Below are 19,474 nucleotides of genomic sequence, written 5' to 3'. Positions count from 1 at the left end.
TTTTAAAATTTAAAAGGATCTAAATTATATAAATGAAGTTATATTTAAAAATTGAGAACTTAAGTATTTTTTTATGAAATACCTAGTGCGCCATCTATGTTTGTATCATTTTTATTTTGGTCTTTTTCTTTTAATTTCACCTAGTCTAAAAAATAGAAAACAACTAGTCTTTAATTATAATCAAATTATCCAAAAATAAAATTTAAATGATCAAAATAAATTATTAAAAAATAAACAATAAATCCATAGTATTTTATAGGTATATTAAGAGTGTCTTTTCTATAGTAAAAAAACATATATTTTATTTTATATATATATAAAGGATAATATTATTCCAACCAGTAGATTAATTTTCACAAACATCGAGCAATAGGATTCAATAAAATTTGTAGATAATTTTGTTAGATCAAATTTGATCAACATTATAAGTGATGTAATGAAGAATTTTGGTGAAAAAAAGTCTATCTTTAAACCGGTGAAATGGAATGATGGGTAAAGCGACTCGAAGACGTTATAAAATGAGATTTTAAATAATATAAAAATATATGAATATTTATTCTGTTTTTTTAACTAATATAAAACTCGGACATACCGGATCGGATGGAATGGAATGATATTGACAACCATGGTTAACTAGCACAAACATCCTTGTCTTTTCACTTTTTTTAATGAGGTCCCTTATTAGTTAATATTCTTAATTTGACCCCATTTATTAAACTCTGTTACTGAACCACATCCTTCCGTTTACTTTTACACGTTAAATATCGATGAAGCTTGACATTCAAGTCCCACCGCTTGGTATCTTTTATCTATCATGATTTACCGTTATATATATATATATATATATATATATATATATATATTTACAAATTTTAACTTTTTTTCTAAAATTAAAAAAAAAAACTAAAAGAATAAATAATACAGTAACATTTATTTATAAACATGAAAAAGTGATTATAATTATTTTTTGAAGTATTTTTCACTTAAAAATATATTAAAATAATATTATTTTATTTTAAAAAAAAATATAATAATCAGTAAAAAAAGATTAATTTTTAAAAAAAACAATGCCAAAAAAATAGACCTTAAATTGATTTTTAAAATATTTTTTTTATTTTGTTGTACTAATATTATAAATAAAAAATCTAAAAAATTTATTTTAATATATTTTTAAATAAAGAACATTTTTTACACCCCATTACCAAAACAAAGAAACAAAAAACATTGCAAATCACGAACAATTGGACAGCAGTGAACTCTGCTCTTATGATTCTTATGAACCAGATCCCCCAAAAAAAAAAAAAATCTCTTGGACATCAGTCTAACTCTGCTTTTATGCCAGCCATAAACACACAAATCCACCTTTCCTCGGAAAATTTCAGGGCACCCCTTTTGTATTAGTAGTAAACAAGGTTTCTAAAAGAATATAATACACAATTCGATTTATCTACAAAGAGTGCAGCCCTCTAAATCTCTTCACATGGTTGAAGATAAACTCTGGTAAGCAATGGAAATCAACAAATACATCTTCAATCCTAGATGATCCTTGTGGAAATGCTGGAAGTTGCATTTATCTTCAGTGCGTGCTCAGGAATATAGGTTAGACCTGCACAAAAAAAAGTAGTTGCCTACAAGAACTTTCTCAGAAAAATATCAGAAGACATATTCTTGCAAGAGATATCCTTCTATGCCTACTATAAGGGAAGAGGATGGCAGTTTGCATCAATATTGATCAATATTTAAAAAAAAAATGAAAATTCAGTATAATAATTGAATGGTTCAGCTTTTAAAGGAGAGGGTAGCAGTATTTGTCAAAATTGGTCAAGTTTTTTCTGGAAAAAAAATCAAGTAAATGAGAATTCATTATAATTAATGAAAGGGTTCAGCTTTTGACAGCAGAAGAAAAAAAGAACAAACCTATTTTATACAATCCAAAAAATTTATGAAATCCACGATATATGTAAGTTGATGATACCTTTCTCCTTAACATCTATCTGAACGTGTTGAGGGAAATTATCCCATCAGTCAAAGGAAGAAGCTCAAGCTTGATGGTAGTCGTAGATTGAACAGGAACACATCTGTATAATCACCTAAGTTGTAAAAATATGTCCAGATCAGAGTCCAATAAAGAAATGAGCTTAAGAGTGAGATACATTACCCTAATGGAACTCTACTCTGCAGCCACAGATGCGTGCAACCCAAGCCTGTACTCGAAATAACATCAGATATGGGAGAGGACTGTTCGATAAAAGAAACAGACTGAACTCCACCATCACTATTCCATTTCATTTCTCTGACGTGGTAGTCACAGAGGATAGTGCCTGGGGCAGCGGACAGTGAAAGCAAGAGTTTTCTCGAGACTGCCGGGAAAAAGACTCCTCGAGATGGCCGGGTGAGATGACCTGGCGGCCTGCGACAAGTCATTCAATTCTCTGCCCTATCAACATAACTCCAGATGTGCTGTTCGCTTTTTCGAAAGAAGAGATCTCTTCCTCCCCGGGATGGCCGAGTGCGATTACCCAGCGGCGTCATTCAAATCACTACCCTATCAGCTACAACTGCTGATGGGGGGATTAGAGGGTGAGGGGAGGCGAAGACCGTGAAAGCAAGAGTTTTCCCGAGGCTCCTCGGGTGGCCGGGTGCGATGACCCGGACAAACCAACAAATAAGCTCATTGGTGTTGTTGGGGTAGAAGTCAATGATCCCACTGATGGAGGTGAAGTAAATGAGGCAGGCGAGAACCGTCAGAGTTAGATCTTTGGATATCAAATTAGAAGCCTGTAAGTGCTAAAACCTGGGAGTTTGACAACAGCTTCAAAAGACGAGAAAAAAACATTTTTAACAAAGTGAAAAAAATGCAAAAGAAGAACAACCTGAACAGGAAGCCGAGAGACTTTCCCATTGGATCCAGAAGATTGTCCCAACATTTCAGACGCAACAGATCAAAAGATCCCTTGAGATATTTGGTCACCAACTAGTTGGCTGCTTAAAAAACAGCCTTGACTCTATGATGCGAACCTCGTGATCACGTGGTCACGCAACCCACAATCAAGATTGAGATCTGATCCCGGAAAGCCGAAATAGGTCTGATATGAGTGTGACACAATGGAAACCTGCCCCAAGGCACCAACACTATTGGAATGAGTAGAATGACGCCACGAAGCCAGTTAATCTTCGATAAGTCAGATTCAGTTCGTTCGAGAACTGAAGAATGCAAGAATCACTCTCACACGTTAAAACTGAAAAATTCAGAATAATATTCATCAAAGCTGCCGAAATTGTGGCTTACATGAGTTTAAATAGTTCTTGAAAAATTAACCCTAATGGACCTCTTATGTGGACTTATATGAGGTCCACTCAAAACTGGCCCAAAACCCTAAACTAAAAAGCCCATAACCTGATCCAAACAAGCCTTGGATCCTAGCTGAAAACAAACTATTAATTAAGCCCAAACATGAAAGAAAATAATAAAAATAAGTAACTTGTCATTAAATACCACCAGCCCTTCTTTCCTCGTGTAGCTAGGATGAATAAGGAATCTTTGTAAGAAAAGGATTCTGAAACATTAATGAATCCTTGCCACACTAAAAGATTATATTGCAACTCATTAAAGATCCTTGTGGAACTAGGAAATTCCCAAAACCAGCTCCCACATCCTTGGAGGAAAAGAATCCTAATCAAATAGGAAGTCCACAAGTCAAATGGAAGTAAATAACAAAATCCGTACAGCCTCTGTAGACCAGTATTGGGGTACCTTCCCGAACTCCGATTGACCTGCAATTTTAACCCAAGGTAGTAAGATATGTCTGGAGAGTCCGCATAAAATATTAGCCCGATCCAACGGTTGGATTGAGAATTATGACTGTTGTCGTAAACCTGGACTGTTGCGCTTTTTACGCCAAAATCCGAATCTGACCTTACTTGGGTCGTATCACAGGGCTGAACCATATCATTAGTGATTCTTGCATTCTTCAGTTCTCGAACGAACTGAATCTGACTTATCGAAGATTAACTGGCTTCGTGGCGTCATTCTACTCATTCCAATAGTGTTGGTGCCTTGGGGCAGGTTTCCATTGTGTCACACTCATATCAGACCTATTTCGGCTTTCCAGGATCAGATCTCAATCTTGATTGTGGGTTGCGTGACCACGTGATCACGAGGTTCGCATCAGTTGGTATCAGAGCTAGGCTCCGAAACAAGGTCATATCATTCTGTTATTTTCGTTTTTTTTAGTGTCCCTTAAGTTTTTCAGTGTTTGCATCCATCTTCTTGTTCTTCGTGTCTGTGTTATCTAAGCAAAAAAAAAAAAAGTTTATCTTTCATCTTGTTACTGTCTCTAATCATATCATTTTGTTAAAAAGAAAAAAAAATCAGAAAGAAATAGAGAAAAGAGTGATTAGTTGAAATTTGAAGGATCATTCAATTTTTGCCGCAGAAACACAAATCTTGGTGAACCATAAGCAAACCACCCCGGAATCAATTTAAACTTCATATTCAGTCTATTGGGGGTGGGATCGCATGATATATCAAAGTTGGGCTTATTCTGATATTATTTGCTTGAGGTTTTAATTCGAGTTTCAATTCTGCCGCAAAAACACTACTCTTAGCGAACCCTAGGTAAAACACCTTGGAATGAATTTAAACTTCATATTCAGTCTATTTGGGGTGAGATCGCAACATATATCAAATTTGGACATATTTCGATATTGTTTGCTTCAGGTTTTAATTCGAGATTCAATTCTGCCGCAGAAACACTACTATTAGTGAGCCGTAAGAAAAACACCTTAGAATAAGTTGAAACTTCATATTATGTGTATTGGGGATGAGATCGCACCATATATTAAATTTGGGCATATTTTGATTCCGGCTTCTGGAGGTTTTAATTGGAGGATCAATTCTGCCGCAAACTGATCATACAAGGAGTTTGGGTACCTAGAAATAAGAGAACGACCTATAAATTGATTTTTGGTGATTTCATAGTATTGTAATAATACAAATTAAATTCGAGGTCATTTGGATATCGGTTTCTTTAGGTTTCCCGAATTAGGTCTTGTTTTGTCGTAACGGGTCTGTTTGGTGTTATCTTTCAAAACTTGTTTTGTTTCTGTTGATTTCGTTCCTGCCATTATACTATCATCATATTTTGATATTTGGCTGTTGTTTGAGTCATTTTCATCACCCTCGCATTAGTTTGTTTTTCGATAAGTTCTAGTCCAAACAAAAGTCAGATTTGTATTCTCGAGTCTAAATCAATGTTCTTCATGCTATAAACTCTATTCTTGTCGTCGTCTTCTTGTTTTTTTCCCCTATTTGTGTCATGTATTCACTAAGGGAGAGGGAACAGAGGAGGATTGTAGATCAACGATGCGAAATACTAAGCCATGGTTTGGGGGTTCTAGAACGAGAAGTTGATAAGTGTAGAAGATTATTCTATGATCTTGAAGCTTCATGGGAAAAAGAGGTACAACGCCAAAAGGATGAAAGACGAAGGAGAGTCGCTGTGGTTATCATTCAAAAGTATGTACGCAAGTGGTTAGCACGGCATGCTTATTTGAAATTCTTGTCGGTCACTACTTCTATACAGTGTTGTTGGAGAAAGGTGTTAGCAATAATGGGATTTCGAAGGCTTAAACAAGAGGCTACTGAAGTCACCATTAATGTTATTCAAGATTCGAGGGCGAATCTTCTTGAAGAGGGAGGGAATGATATGGTTCAGCCCTGTGATACGACCCAAGTAAGGTCAGATTCGGATTTTGGCGTAAAAAGCGCAACAGTCCAGGTTTACAAAAACAGTCATAATTCTCAATCCAACCGTTGGATCGGGCTAATATTTTATGCGGACTCTCCAGACATATCTTACTACCTTGGGTTAAAATTGCAGGTCAATCGGAGTTCGGGAAGGCACCCCAATACTGGTCTACAGAGGTTGTACGGATTTTGTTATTTACTTCCATTTGACTTGTGGACTTCCTATTTGATTATGATTCTTTTCCTCCAAGGATGTGGGAGCTGGTTTTGGGAATTTCCTAGTTCCACAAGGATCTTTAATGAGTTGCAATATAATCTCCTAGTGTGGCAAGGATTCATTAATGTTTCAGAATCCTTTTCTTACAAGGATTCCTTATTCATCCTAGCTACATGAAGAAAGAAAGGCTGGTGGTATTTAATGACAAGTTACTTATTTTTATTATTTTCTTTCATGTTTGGGCTTAATTAATAGTTTGTTTTCAGCTAGGATCCAAGGCTTTTTTGGATCAGGTTATGGGCTTTTTAGTTTAGGGTTTTGGGCCAGTTTTGAGTGGACCTCATATAAGTCCACATAAGAGGTCCATTAGGGTTAATTTTTCAAAAACTATTTAAACTCATGTAAGCCACAATTTCGGCAGCTTTGATGAATATTATTCTGAATTTTTCAGTTTTAACGTGTGAGAGTGATTCTTGCATTCTTCAGTTCTCGAACGAACTGAATCTGACTTATCGAAGATTAACTGGCTTCGTGGCATCATTCTACTCATTCCAATAGTGTTGGTGCCTTGGGGCAGGTTTCCATTGTGTCACACTCATATCAGACCTATTTCGGCTTTCCGGGATCAGATCTCAATCTTGATTGTGGGTTGCGTGACCACGTGATCACGAGGTTCGCATCACTCTACATTCAACACGAAGCATGAAACAAAAGATTGGTTAAAGTAAATAAACAAGCACTTCAAATAGGTTTTTAGATGGTGAAGCAAACCACAAAATAATGAATACCAGTGTAGTTACAGCGACAAGATATCATAATTGCATACTGATCAGCATTCAACGCACTTATTCCTTCCATAGTATTTGGTACAAGATGAAGACCGCATGATGTTGATAGCCTTTCTTTGTGAACCTTGGAATCCTTTACAGAAGATGCTGGTTTGAGAATGAATGAGTGCTCCTCACCTCTCCTGCCATGGGAAAAACTTAAATAAGCTCATGGTAAAGAATTAAACTCGTGAATCAAGATTGTTTCCCCCAATGAAGTTGTACAAGATACCAGTCAATATAGCTAACACTCTTTTGAGTGATCCGTATATGCACTTATAATTCAAAATTTACTGAGAATTCTATGGTTATGATCCAGAATAATAGTAAAAATAGGTAACTTCTGTAAATTCAAAGAAATGTACTGAAGAAGTTTCATTCATAATTTTACTTGATCATTCCATATATCACACACATGAATAGCAGCATAAAATTGCCATCGATCTCTTTTCTGCCTTTCCATGTTTTCTCTTCTTTTCCACACAAGACTGAGAATTAATAGCATGATCTCATGGTTTTTTTCTTCTCAATATATATCAGAAAGGGCATTATGAATTTTTTGTAGATGATGATTCTCAGGCTGCTGGGAGACTACTAGCTCAAGTAAGAATCATGAATCAGAAGCAATGTCACGCATCACTCCAATAATTTCAAAACAAATATTAATTAAGCCATAAAATGTCATTGAATTGCTCACTAAGCACCCACCAAGAGATAAAAGTAAGCTTCAGCCTACTCCAGGATGATTGAGCTAAAGAAGTGAGAATGAACAAGTAAATTGGATGAGAAAGCAAAAGAGAAATAAATCCATCTTTCTTGCATATAGAAAAGGACTTTTCCCAAAGTAAAGCCAGATTGTCCAATCAACTCAAGAACATTATCAAAGATGCACAAACCACCTCCAACAAGTGGAAGCAAACTGGATTAACCGTGGCAAATGCAGTTGAACCAACAAATAAGAGTACATAACGATACCTAGAATGAACAACAACCTGAGGGCTAGATCTGGCAAACTGTGGTCATTTCCAGCTTCAATGCATGCAATTGGTAATGATGAAGGAAGACAACTCTTTGAAGCTTCCTCAAAAACAATAGTTATAGCATCTATGTCTACCACAATATCCGGTATATGTTCTGGAGAAATGTTCTGCAAAATAACTTTTAAATTTATTAGCATTGGTGGGGTTTGGAGACTAATCCCAACAAGCAACCAATATATGAACACATTACAAAATTTGGCACGGTAAAAGTCTTGAGGCACACCTTTATCTGAACACAAAGAAGGTCATCCGTATTGCAGTCGGCAGCAAAAGAATGGATTTCTGCAGGTTGAATTATTTCAAGTTTCCTCCACCATCTCCTTCCTGGAACGTAGATGCCTTGCAACCCACAGCAAACAGAAAACCTCTCTCTCTCTCTCTCTCTAATGACACACCTCGGAATGATAAACGCTCTTCATGTTTTTGACTTTTCCATAACTTCTGAGATGAGTACTGATCCCAATTTTCGAGGTCAAAGTTGGGCTTAGAGCTTTGGGCTTTAACAGGTTGCGGAGGTGGAGCAGAATTTTGAGGCAGTGATGACATGGAGTAACTTCTAAAATGAGAGAAAAGCTGAGAAACAGAAGAGGAAGACTTCTGTGATGCGCCACCAAAATCCAGAATAGGAACTTAACTAAGGAGGAGGTAATGAGCGCACAGTAGAAGATAAGGTGTTATCCACAGGAAGCAACCATTTTAATAGTTCTCTACATGGCTCATAATTACTGTAATTTAAGTTTTCCTGGTTCTCTGGAAACCAATTTCTCTCCTGATATTTCTCAAATTGAAGAATCTCAATGATCGAGTCTCTGAAAAAATGCACACCGACATTAACTCGTAAATGCACCTGCACCCTTCCAAACAAAAAAATGGAATTGATCAATACAACAACTGTTAAGCATGGTACACATAAGAGCTACAGCATCATGATTGCATACTGTATTTAAAGATAGGAAACAAGCTGATTGATCAAGCATATTTGACCTCTCAAACATCTTGCCAACAGATATCATTTAACATTATCTGACTAACAAGTACAGATGTCCACATCATTAGACTGTAATGCATCAGTGCCATTAAGAAGTTACTAAATGCCTATTTGGAAGTGTGGTAGAAATTGCTTTTCAAAGTGCTTTTCGCTTGGAAATCCATTAAATAATTTTTTATTTATTTATTTTTTAAATTTTACTTTTGACATCAGCGCATCAAAAATGATCAAAAAAAATACACAAAAATTATTTTGAAGCTAAAAAAAAATTCAAAAATAATCAAAAGCAAGGTTTTACCACAATGCCTAACGGGGCTAAACCACCAACTGTATGGGAGCTGAATGCCGGCTTTCAAATGAACATCAACAAAAAAAAAAAAACTGTTTAAATAACCTTTTTTCCATATATTAGCAAAAAAACTGCACCACTTGAAATATTTTGTTAATTCTCCAGAAATACCCCACAGACAGTCAGTTTATAAAACCATGACTTAAACTACTAGGGAAACATGCAAAATCTTTCACAATTACGGACTCCACAAAATTTACGCATCCAATACCAGAAATAGACTAGAATACTGATATTTAGAGAAATATATGTTCACTGCAATACTTTTGGAAAAATAAATTGCATTGCTGAATGCACGGAGTGATTATCGCTCATAGAAAACAAAACAAAATTTGATCAGTTCAAACTGAAGAAATGAGTTTACAGATTCGATATGCTATTTATAAATCATCTAGTTCAAAACCACTAAAAGACCATTTATTATTCAGTACTGCAAATCCAGCATATCAAAGCAGAATTTTCAAACATAATGCAACTCTATTGCTAAATTGGCGTGTTGTTTGTATACAATAGCAACTTTCAAAGTGTTGGCATTAATTATAAGCACCCAGAAGGGAAATAAGAGCATAAAAGTCAAAGTCTGCACTGATTTTCAAAAGGAAATCAGATGGGAAAAAAATTATAAACCTAGAGGTTGGTTGCATACCACTATATCTCCATTAGAAAGAGAGCAACAGCTAACACCATTTCTTGCGGCACCACCAGAGACATTGGTATCAAAATTTCCTCTATCAATAAGAGCACTAAGATGGAATGTGTTATCTGTAGTTTTATTGGTTCTTTGTGATTTGTTCTGACTATCCATCTCAGAGTATTCTGGGTCAAGCACAGTTTTTTTTACCAAAGTGGTTCACCCAACTCTGCAATCTTAACAAAAAAATGGGAGTTCTTAAATCTTTCCAATAACACTTCACTTAGTCTTTTGTAATACTACATTCTGAGAAAGGATTCACTAGCAGAAATATCCTTCTGTGGATCAGTCTTCTGTTTTGATGCAACATTGTCATTAAGGCCTATTACTTGACTGTCACAACTTACTTCCCTTGTGCAGTTACGAAATCACTTCCATCTTCCAAATCTCCATTTTGTTTCTTAGGGCTTTGCCCTACTCCATTTTTAGGCATCACTGCAGCAACTTTAAATGGAGTGATAATTTCCGTATCCTGCTTGTATGCTGATAAACTTGCGAGAATATGAACTTGTTCACCTAAAATAGATATGGATTTGAGGTTTGTATAATGGACATAGACTGTCCCAAATGGATAGTAATCAACACATGATAAAAATGGAAGAATCAACTGACTAAGAAATGTGTACTACCAGGAAAAACAAATGACCTAGCCAGGGAATGTAATGAATGTATATCTGGTGCATTCTTCCAGTCATCAGGAAGTTCCCCTGAAAAATCATATCAAAAGCTAAATATGATAGAAGAAAACAAAACAAAGTTATTTAACCACATGGAGAAATCATGTCATTGAATCAAAAACAAACATCAAGAAAAAAATTGGAACCAAAAAAGGCAAACCTCAAATATGCCCCCAGCCATTGGGATAGTATCAATTTTGCCCCCAAACAAATTTTTTGTATCAAATTTGTTCCCAAATAATTTGGATTCATCAAATGGGTCATTCTGTTAGAATTCCTCAACCGAAAATGTTAAGTTCCCTACAAAATGACATCATTTCTTACAAAAAAAGGTACAATTTGGAAGGAATTCATGACCAAAAATGAATGGAAAGACTTGATTGAGAAAATCAATTTGTTTGAGGCCGAAGTTCTGATGCAGGTTAGAAGCCCACATAGCAGTAGAGAAACATAAAATCACTTATTCTAATTGCCTGGTGGCATTGGAGGTATGGCCCAAATTCCTTATCAGATTACGTCTTGGACAACAAAGCAAAGCTGAGGAAATGGTATGAATGCGCTAAACAGATTTTGGGTGAGGGAGGGAAGGATTGTAAAATTTTGTAGAAATATATGGTGTTTGAAATTGTTTGCATCAGCTAATAAGATGGAAAATTGAGAATCTCCAAGGATCAAGCTTGATCATAGAAACTGCTATGGAAATGGAAATTGACATAATAGATTATTTGACCTCCTTATGGAGGTTTGCATCAGGACACTTTCAAGGTGTTTAATGACCATGTTCAAAGGGACCAGAGAATAGCGTCTCAATGTTTTGTTTTGTTCTTTTCAATACCGTGGGAGGACAATTCATTCTCCTTGCTGTTGCTGCCCATTTATTACCAAAAATATATATATATAAATAAAATAAATACAAGGAAATAATCCTGAAGTAAGCCTAAAAAGGACAACCCAAGTTTAATGATGGAAGACTAGAACACCAAGTGAAAGTTGGTAGAACAAAATTTTCAAATTAGCAACCCGAGGTTTTGATTGACAAAGGAGCCCATCTGTAAAAATGCTTTAGGTGTTTAAGGACTCAATTAGAATTTAGAAAGGTTCAATTAAATTTATTGAGGGTTTAATTGCAAGAGAAATCAACTTTTAAGAGTCAGTTTTTATGTCAATTGAAACAAATGAAGTTTAGGGACCAAAATTGAATTTTAAAAAGTTTAATTAGTCAAATTAGGGGCTTAATTGTATAAAATTCAAAGTCTGGTGAGCAAATAAGGACTTAATTGAATAATTTGTGAACCTAGGATCGACTTGCAAAATGTGCCCGAATTCAGAGACTGAAATCAAGGTCAAAACAAAGAAAATTGGAAGTTTGGTGGTCATCTAGGGGTCTAATTGAACAAATCAAAGACCAAGGATCAACTTGTAAAAGGCACTCAAAATTAGGGCTGACAAATAAATCTAGCAGGGAAATTACAAGTAAAATCAAACGAAATTAGAAAAATAAAGATCAAATTAAAAATTGCCAAATCCTAAATAAGAAAACCCTAATCTGTAGGAATTAGTCAAAACGACGTCATTCAAGGTACTGTGCATCTTCTTTTTCAATTTATGACTAATCGAGCAGGTACTTTCAAGCAAATAAATGGACGTTTCTAACCACCCTAAAGGCTGCAACCACCACCATTCAAATGAGAAACACCCTCTCTACAATCCCATGTCTTTAAAATCAAATGTTTACATCCCATATTCTCCATTGATCTCAACAACATCTTGTCCCTGGTCAGCCAACATTACAGTTTCAGTCATCACGTTGTTTGAGTGAGCACTTTCAAACGTTTGAATGTGGACCTACATACCTCCAAATCAAGCAAGAATGGATTCAATCGAAAGGTGTGCACCCCCTCTACCAAGTTCAATGATCTCATGCAACGTTAACGTTAGAGTTACTCCGGCAAAGCTATGAAAGTGACCAACCCAGTCAACCTTAACAGGGACACATTTACAGAAAACAACCTAACTTTATTATGTGCTCCCATTTAGAAACCACTAGAAGGTTCTCATCAAGGGTTTAAAACCTTGCTCTCTACATCTAAAGGCAGAAAACACCCCACATTGGTCTCCAAGTTTCCTACAAAACCACTTCAACCCAAAACCATTGGTTCTATGGCAAAACCAGCTAGAGCAACAAGGAAAAGAATAAACGAGAGAAGAAGAAAGAAACTTTGGTTAAGGTGTGAGGATTCCATCTAGGAGGATCTGGAAGGTTCAACTTTGTCAAAAGAAGCCTAAAAATAAGAAGGAAGGAAGGCAATACCAAGAATCGATTCAAATTTGGGGATTTTTAAGCTAAGAAGGTATATACATTCAAAGCTTGAAAGTGGAGTCCATGAAACCTATTGGATCGATTTCTTGTGTTCAATACCAAGTTTTGAATGTCTTGATATGTTGTTGATTGCCTTTTTTTATATTATGTTGCATGGTATTTTGATTTAATTAATGCCAAATGAGGCAGCAACGAGAGGGGGCACCTTCTATTAATGAAAGGATAGCCCTTGCTTTTGGGTGGCTGGTTTGGCCTTTGAAGTGATAACGGTTGGATTTTGAAGCTCATTTTGTTCAAGGATGTTTTATGTTTTTGAGTTGGTAACCTTTGAGATTGAAAATCAATGCATTTTTTTAGTTTTAGTGTTGATTTGTTGTATCTTTGACCCTAATTATATTCATCATCAATAATGTGGTCTGTGGGAATAAGAAAAACATGCTTTAAAGACTAAAAATTATCATTTTGGGTTTGTTTGGCCATTCTAGGTTTTGCCAGATTCATCCATTGAATCTTGCCTGAGGTGCTAGTTTTAGAGTCGTTTGGTTTAAATCTCCATTCACACAGGTTCATCCACCACTGTTAGTAAATAATCTAGGAATTTCATGCGTCAATAATAGGTTTTAGCAGGTATTAATTCTAAGGTTTTGATTTTGAACCGAAAACCATTTAGGCAAAATCACGTGGATTTATTGACCATTGAAGCAAACAAACCCCTAGTTCTTGTTCTATGCATGATGGCGAACAAAACCATATCCTCTTTTGTGCGAGATTTGGTTTAGATTAAGGTTTGCATTTATGAAATGGAGATGAATGTTATTCATTTTCTTTTGTTTTTTATGTGTTTGATTTGTTTTGGCTGAAATTTTCTTAAATTTTTATGTTTTTGTGAAGTTTGCTCTGTTTTAGTGTTGGTTTTTCTATTGGGTTTGTTTCTGAGTCAACTCGGTCGAGTTAACCCAATCGAGTCCATCCAACCAAGTCAAAAAAAAAAATCAACTTTGCCTTCAGGCATTGTTTGGATTTATTTTTTTATTTGGATTTAAGGCTGTGTTTGGGAAGACCTCTTTTAATTTTATTTTTTTTAGATAGTTTTTATTCCAAGAAGCCTATAAATATACAAATAAAAAGTCTTTTTGTGTGTTGTATAAGGCTAAATCTCTCAAAAACATAAAAATCATATCTTTTAGTATGTTTAGTATTTCCGTAAGCAAAATCAAAAATACATATTTGCATGCATTTTGAGATTTAATAACCAATTTATTGAATCCATGATTTGACCAATATTCCAATAATCACCATTTTTTTAATTCATGAGTTAATGGGTAAACATTCTGTTATAAATGTCGGACCTCCAAGTGAGGCTGGTATTTAAATATCAGGAGTGAACTAGAAATTTCTCAGAGTTATTTTAAATATTCATCAATTTTAATTGAGAGTATTTTTCACCATAATATACAAATTATGAAAAACCTTTTTCATAAGAATTTATTTGAGTATACGAGCCAATAATAAATTCTTAACATCTAATTTATTCACATGAATAAATCTCAATCCTAAGCTATAGATAAACCATCAATCAGAAAATCATCAAATCCTCTAAACCACACAAAGCATCTTATCTCAAGTAAGGTGCGCTAGAAGTGCTAATACCTTCTATGATCACAATCAATCCCTTATCCTTTGAATCTCTGATAAAACTAGTATACTCAGGTTTCCTAGCACCCTGAACCAAACAACTAGGTGACGACTCCCAACGACCTCCAGACGTCTCTTGCCCACGTGAGACACTTGCCATGCTCATCTCCTCTTGCAGATGAGAGACTTCATACATTCTTCTTCTATCATATATGCATGTAATTACAATTCACATCAAACAAATAGTGGAAGTATAAAGAAGTCTCCAGGGGTGGGTTGGATGAGGGCTAAGTGATATAACCTTCCTGATGGTGATTCCAACCTAAACCAACCCAAATCACACTCCACCTAGATACCAGCCAAACCTGACAATTATCTTATAGTGTTGATTTTTTATAAAGGATCTATAATATTTTTTCTTTTACTCGGTGAATGATCCTGGCATTACCTTCCTATTTAGATTAAACAAAAGAAAAAAGATGTGCAAGTATATTAGGGCATGAAGCTTCACAACTTTATTAGATTTGACGCCACGGATACATGGCCATGTCAGATGATAAAGCAAACGAAAAGAGCAATTAACAGATTCCTAGAAAATGCAATAGATCTGAGAATCAATCTAGCATAGTACTTTTCTTGATGAAACAAATTCTGTGGAATAGAAGAATATCCTCTGAAACTTTCCAATTTCAGTCTCGTTAACAAAAAGCAAGAAGTTTGGCTCTTAATTAGTAGTACAACATCCCATGCAAAAAGAACCATGCATCCAGGAAAAAATGCCTTAAATTTTGCCCATCTAATAATAGTTTGAGGAATTCCCTTCCAAGATCATCAGCAAACCCCTGAATAGGTATTAATTGAAACTCTAAACATAAAAATGAAAAATAAAAAATATTTGAAACTTAAAATAGCGGGCAATATAGTTCTCACTTCCTAAAGCATGCTAGGATGTCACATATTCAGATTTGATTAGCTAAGAAAACAAGTAAATTTGCCAGACAAAGGAACTAAACACAACTTTAAAGAAACCAAACCCCTAAACTAGCTAGAGGTTGTTGATGAAAATTAAAAGCATTAAATAACATATAGAATTACTAATCACCCATATCCTTAGACAAGGACCACTGCATAATGTATATTCAGCGAACTTTAATGCAAATTTCGCTTTATGGCCAAAAAACCTGGATCTCAAATCTCCCTGTTTGCAGTTTATTCGATATTAGAACCAGTAATAAAGTTTGGTGGGAACACTATTAAAGAACAAACCTTGACATTTGGGGGCACTTCTGCTTTTCAGAACAGCAGAAATAAATGGTATTCCAAATTAGAATTGCCACTTAGCACATTATTAGGTTCCAACGATATGAACTAGAAGCAGGCAAAACAGCAAAATACTAAATCTCTTGTAACAGGTGATGAGAACAAGAGGCTACTAAGGTACCATGATTCAATTTTTTAAGAATCAGAAGCTCCAAGTCATCAAAACCTAAAAGAACATTAAGTTACCAGCAAAAAAAATGATAACATTTTTTACTGATTTAGAGTATATCAAGATCGCCTCGCCTCCATTTTCCCACACCATGCACTTGAATTTTAAATATGGGCAGAGATGCAGCATTGGCTAAATAATTAGCAACATGGTAAAGCCAACTTTCAGAGTTTCAATAACAGTGAAGTTCGCCGATGATCTAATGCATGGTGATCTAAGAAGACGCATTCCAAATAACCATTGCTGCTATCAAAACCAAGAGCCACTGATAAATCAAAAGGCTCTACAATCTCAGATTATTATTATATTTTCCCAAGCAACAAGAGGGTAATTGGCTATCAACATCACATGTTCCAAATGCATAATTAATTAATTAAAAATGAAGTCAGTGGTTGTAGTACCGTAAGGGATAATGATCCATCCTTCTTCTTCAGAAACATCGGAGTGGATCTCCAGGACAAGTGATGATTCATTCTTTGAAGCAACAACAGAGACATTTCCACCACCAATAGCAGCAGCCATATCACCATCTTCGGCTATAAGACCCTCCAGAGTCGCAACTGCGGCAGGAGATTCATCAACATCAACAGAAACCGAAACCTGTTCTTTGACAGTCACGTGCCGAGTGGTAGGACGCAGTTCATTTCCTCTGTAATCACAAGCAATATTAAGGAAGAATTGAATTGGATTTAACACATTGTTGATTAGTTATTATCTTAATTACCTTATCGATCGCTCTTGATTGCAGTCGCAGATGGATGGATCCAACCACAACGAAGATTGTGGCTAGCTGCCCTGTCCTTGCCAGCTTTCCTTCATCTCTAAATTACTAATTAACAAAACAAAAAAATTAAAACGCGGGGCCATTTACCGTACATCATTTCACTAGTGCACTCCACATTGGAGCAGTGCTATTTTTTCATTTTGTTCATCAACTTTTTTTAATTTGATTTTTAATGGCTAAATTGATGTTTAATTACTTTTAATTTGTTAAAAAATAACAAGATTTAAAGACAGTGATCAAAGTAAAAATCATGTGAAGACTGGATGGCAACTTTAAAATTAGCGTGAAAAGTGAACGTGGTTTTGTTTTTCAATTGATATAATTTTCAGTCACTTTAGTTTTTTAAATTTAATTTTTTTTTATTTTGAACTTCCTACATTCGAGATAAAAGTAGAAGATTCTTCATAACCCATTAAAAATAATAATTTATTAACATCAATTTCAACCACAAAAAATATTAATCTCAATATCGATAGATTATATTTTATAAAATAAATTTTATTGAGGTATTTTATAATCTTGAATGAGATGTTTATTATATTCTAGGTCTATAGATGATGTGTCTTTTACACTATTTTATTTTATAAATAAAGATAAAAAATAATCTAGCAGGTGAGTCTGATTTTTTTTATGAGTCAAGCATGCAAGCCCCGTGTTTTTTTTTAGTTTTTTCCTACATTTTATATTTCTATCTAATTATGAAGGTTTTTTTAAATATCATTGATTTTTTTTTTTATGAGATCATGGTATTTTTGTATTCTACAAACAAGTAGTTTTTTGTATAACCCTTCATAGTGATTTTTAAAATTTATTCAATCACTCAATTTTATCAAGTATTGTTTGGTTATTAATTAAACCTATTTGAGATCATTATTTATATTATAGATTTGAGAGATTGATTTGAATTAACTAGATTGATAAAAAAAAAAATATAGTTATTCTAGTACATAGAAAAAGAAGTTAAAACAATGATGTTTTAATTTATTTTTTTAATTGAAATCACAAGATTTTAACATGGTTACTTCTAGTCAATTCTTGCTCGGTATAATTTCATACTTGAGCTAAATAAGTGTCTGGTTCAGGAGGTCTCCAAGTTAGCTCATCAGTTGAGTTGGGTTTGGTGACACTGTTAAAAAGTTATCTACAACAACGCATCAATGATGTATTATTCTTGTATTTTTTATACATTTATATCAAATTTAGTTATTTTTCATAAAAAACAATAATTATTACAAAAAAAGGTCAGGCAAAAAATAAAGTGTCTATGAGATAAAAGAGTTTCGATTTGAGAAATGTCTCTTGTCTTCTTTAAAACCATTTGGAATTTTATTTTATTTTTTCAATAGCTTTTTTTTTACTTTTATTGAATGAAAGATATATAACAAAATAGTCACATTTGTTCATATAAAAAAAATAGAAAGGAGAGATTATACTTGTTTTTTTCAATAGAATATTGGTTATTAAACAAGAACAAGTCTTTTTAAGAGTCTATTTGGAATATGGTTGCGATTACTTTTTAAAATATTTTTCATTTTGAAATACATCAAAAAAATAATAATATATATATATATTTTAAATTATCTTTTAAATCAACGTATTAAAATGATCTAAAATATATTAAAAAATATTAATTTTCAATAAAAAAAATTAAAACTTTCAAAAAAATAAATTGACCTGTATTTCCAAGCGTTCTTTTATACAAGGCATGCCGAGCCACTAGTCCCAAGTGTTAGTCCTGCCGTTATATATTTTTTCTTTTAAAAAAAATAATTCAAACTACATAATTATATCTAGTGTTTTTTATGACAAGATATCAATTTTATATAAAATTATAGAACCGGTTTTTTGGAAAACCTTATGTGATTCTTTTTTTATTTTGTTTCATTGGATTTTATTTGTTTACGTAACTTTTTTTATTATTATTGCATGATTGCAAAAGAAACATACTTTAAAACGTTACATTTTACTATTCTTATATTTTAAAAAAATCCATGGTATATTATTAAAATATTTTTTTAATTAAAATCCACTTTTATGATTCTAATAATTATTGCAATGAGATTAGATATTTTAAATTACATTAATATTTTAGTTTTTTTTTAATTTAGTCTTTATTTATATTAATATCTCTTTATAATATTTATTTCCTCATATAGTTTTTAATTTATTTAATTGAAGGCAAATGTTATGTACACACATGCACACGGGTATCATCAACCAGTTTTTTTAACTTTAAGAATTATAATTTTTTACAAACCAAAAAGTCAACACATGCATGCGCCCACACACATATACACACACACTCTAGATTGGTAGCCCGCACAACGCTACTACTAGCCAGGCTAAATTCTTTTTAGCTCAAAAAAAAATTAAAAGATGATTATGTTTTAAAAGATATAAGAAAAAAATAATAATTAAGTTAAATTTTGATTAATTTGATAATGAGATAAAAAAAAAATAAAGCAACAGCAACAATAAAAGATGAATGAAAAAAATATTGCATTGGGCAAAAATAAGTTAACATGTAAAATCCATAACTTAAATATAAGATGTGTCAAAATTACATGTTTATCATGCATTCTAGATTATAAGTTCATGATAACTTGATAAAAAATAATTATAAATAAAACTGAAAAAAATAATGATCAATGTACTTAAAAAAACAACACAAGTTATTTATCCAACCATGTTATATGAATTTATTTATT

General features: G+C 33.6%; 1 long non-coding RNA gene and 1 pseudogene across 1 annotated transcript; both read right to left on the bottom strand.

Moving 5' to 3' along the window:
• Positions 1-1,183: 1,183 nt before the first annotated feature.
• Positions 1,184-2,866, bottom strand: LOC140954237 (uncharacterized). The gene is made up of 3 exons (XR_012170624.1): positions 2,159-2,866; positions 1,976-2,078; positions 1,184-1,606 (listed from the first exon to the last, which is right to left on the bottom strand). It is a non-coding gene; the product is annotated as an uncharacterized lncRNA (long non-coding RNA).
• A 1-nt stretch (position 2,867) lies between these two features.
• LOC118061125 (uncharacterized) lies at positions 2,868-17,009 on the bottom strand (annotated as a pseudogene).
• Between the last annotated feature and the right edge of the window lie 2,465 nt (positions 17,010-19,474).

This window comes from Populus alba, chromosome 8 (genome assembly GCF_005239225.2).
Source record: "Populus alba chromosome 8, ASM523922v2, whole genome shotgun sequence".
Lineage (NCBI taxonomy): Eukaryota > Viridiplantae > Streptophyta > Magnoliopsida > Malpighiales > Salicaceae > Populus > Populus alba.
Note: the sequence above shows the minus strand (reverse complement) of the source record. Positions and strands in the feature narration are given on the sequence as shown.